Source organism: Tupaia chinensis, unplaced genomic scaffold (assembly GCF_000334495.1).
Source record: "Tupaia chinensis unplaced genomic scaffold, TupChi_1.0 Scaffold000135_1, whole genome shotgun sequence".
Taxonomy (NCBI): domain Eukaryota; kingdom Metazoa; phylum Chordata; class Mammalia; order Scandentia; family Tupaiidae; genus Tupaia; species Tupaia belangeri.
Window position 1 is genome coordinate 163,006 of NW_006159604.1, and position 3,454 is coordinate 166,459.

Genomic DNA, 3,454 nt, shown 5'->3' on the forward strand with positions numbered 1-3,454 from the left:
ACTCTCTTTTTTGTTCTCTGTCCTTGTGAGTGTATCTATTTAGAAAATTTGTTTACTTCAATCATAGCCACGTTAAGAAGAAAGAATCAATATATGATGGATGACTTGTGTTTAGGAAATTATTTCTACCCTATATCTTTTCCAATTGAAACATCTTCATTTGAGTTGCTCCAAAATCTATCTGAAATTTTTATCAGTAATAATAGCTATCATTAAATTATAGTATCATTTCCAGGGCCTGCAGGTGTCATGGTGGTTAAGGGCACTGGACTTCCACATGGTCAACCACACGTTGAGTCCTGGACCTGACAGCTGGCTTTCTCACTTTCTCTCTCTCTCTCTCCCTCTCTGGTCAAATTAAAAAAAATAAATAAAGTATAAATAAATAACGTTAAATAAAATAATTCTCAAAAAATTCTAGTATCATTTCCTTATGAAGATTCCAAAAACATAATAACGCAAAAACTAAATTCTGCTCCTACATGCAGTGAGGTGATTTTTTTCCTCCCACTACTCACATTTTATTTTGAGAGTACTTTCATTTTAATAGTATTCTTATTTCCAAGATTACCTTATCTCTGGCTTGTATTGATTGAGAAATAGTCATTCATCTTATTTTCTTCCTGGGGAAAGGAATAGCCCTTGATTTTCACCATGGAACAAAGAAAAGTATAGTATTGAGTTAAGGAGTTAACATCTAAATACAAGGTATTCTGACGTGTTGATAATTCCTTACCACCAATATCATTCTTAGTTCATGATTTGAAATTACTGTATAGGTTACTTTGGCCTCATGTGCTTTGGAAGTTTATTTATTGCTATGAAAATGGTGACATTTAAAAAGATTAATTAGTATTGGTTTTCCAAAAAGCTGTGGGAATGTTAGATTCTAACAATAAGTCACTCATGTAACTAACATTGTAAATGTTCAGTTCTGCCTAGGAGAAAAGCTCCTAAGAAGGACTGCCAGTGTTGATTAGGTTCAGTATACACATGCAAGTCAACAGGAGTCCTTTGGAGCAAAAATCAGCTATTGATTGCATATGAACAAGACAGGCCTATGCAAGACCTAATGTTTATAGTCCCTGTGCCAATTAGGAGAAAACTAATCAAACATCCACAGAAGTTGTAGAAATTTAAAAATAATGTTCTAGCTAGTTATTTCTAGGAAACACACAAAATCAGAATTTAAAAAACACACACAGGGAACCAGCAGTTACCCTAATGGCTATGTCGCTGGACTCCCACATAGTCAACCGCGGTTCACGTCCTGGACCCAGTGGCTTAAAACTCACGCTGCGCGCGTGTGCGTGCGTGCCCAAGATCCCAAGAGGAGAATGGAGGAGAAGGGACTGTGGCGTGACCATCCCCCCTGGGGGGTGATTTCTCGCTTTCTGTCTCTGTGTCTCTCTGTCTGGCGAGCGCACGCGCCCTATAGTGAAAAACCTCTCCAAAAAAAAAAAAAAAAGAAAGAAAGAAAAGAAAACCAGACACACACACACCTTTAGGCCTCCTCCAAATCTCTACAAATAATCAGATAGAATTTTTGCCAAATTCCTTGAAAATCTTAGTGGGTCAAAATTATAAAATATTAAACTAATGCTTTGTTAAGAAGTGGGCTTTTGGCTTACTTAGCTAGATAAATTTCCCCATACAAGTTGTATCTTTTATTCTAGATCAAAGCCACCTTACTGATTATTAGTAAATTATTCTATTTATTCAACAAATATGTCTTAAAGTCTTAAATCCTATCCTTTCTTAGGCACTTTGCTAGGTTATGATAAACTCAAATAGCTTGTAGCTTAATGTGAGTGCTTACCTAAATACAAAATAGCAGTGTAAGATACTATATGAGTACTATAATTGATGTCAGGGAAGAGAGCATGATTATTTTGGGAAGGTATGATTGGTCAAAATCTCCTGTTTGAGTTGTGTCTCATAGTTTAATTAACAAAGGTAAAAGATCATGGGCAGAGAGGATATCATAATCAAAGCCATAGGGGCAAGACGGCAATAGACATTAGATCTAGACGGCTACAGGTTCACACACAGAAAGATTCTAAAGCATTTCTGATTGACATCAAACTAGGGAGAATTCCTCTGGGTAGAATACTCTAATTCTTTACTATTTCTAAAATCTAGGAAATATAACAAAATTTTGAGAAGGAAGGACTGGAGTATTAGTCCTTCCTCGGGCTCCATGAAATAAGAAAATAAGTATTTAAAAGTAAAGAAAAAAGAAACTCTGGAGCCAGATGGTGGCACAGCAGTAAGGTGTCACACTGCAAGGCCTACATGGGAAGATTGCCAGTTCACTTACAGGGACCTCCTCAAGTATATGCCTATGATCTGGCTGAGGGTGGAGGTGGATCATGGCATTGTGTCAAAACATCTTTTGATGCTGTTGTATTTTTCTGTCTCTCTTTCCTTTATGAAATCTATACATAAATATATAAAATGAAGCTCTATAACTGTTGTCTTCTTGGAGCCAGGGAGCCTAACAAATCAAAGACTTGGGATCCAGAGATAGATTGAATTACATGACTTTGGACAATACTTCAACATGATCTGGAAAATCATGAGGTTAGGCAATTGTACATATGATGTGTTTTGCTCTTGGATGGGCATTTTGAAAAGCAGGATGCCAAGACACTAAGCTGTGGCCAATAAATTTACCAATAAATTGCTTTGTTCTGAATTATGTTTGAATCATTCTAGTTGTTGCTTCCCAGAGACTAGTTACCCTGGGCAAACTGAGAATTATTTCACACCAGTAGGAGAAAACAAGATCAGTGGTATAGATAGAACAGAACTTATCCTTGCAGAGTAGGAGGAACTCTCTATGACCCAAGAAGAGAGTAATAAAGGATAAATGAGGTGATTCACAGGGATGTTAATATGTGGAGAAAAAAACCAAAGGGGCTCATACTTGATAGCTTCCATTTCCTCAGGCCAGTTCAATTTCTTTTTTTTTTTTTTTTGGAGAGATTTTCACTGTAGGGCGCGTGCGCTCGCCAGACAGACAGAGAGAGACATAGAGACAGAAAGCGAGAAATCACCCCCCAGGGGGGATGGTCACGCCGCAATCCCTTCTCCTCCATTCTCCTCTCGGGATCTTGGGCACGCACGCACACGCGCCCGGCGTGAGTTTTAAGCCACCGGGTCCAGGACACGAACCGCGGTCGACTACGTGGGAATCCAGCGACATAGCCATTACACTAACTGCTGGTTCCCAGGCCAGTTCAATTTCTGAGATGTAGGCTGGGATAGGTATAAAAGTAAAAAAATAAGAAGAGTGGAAAATGTTTGAAACAATGATTGTGAGAGTCTGTTGGAAATCCTGAGAGACAACTGAAGCCAAGCCATTGTCAAGTAGGAGATTAGTGCTCACAAGAGGGGAAACAGCATGGATTAGCGCACATAACTGATTTTCTCTGGTGATGTTCTAGGCCTC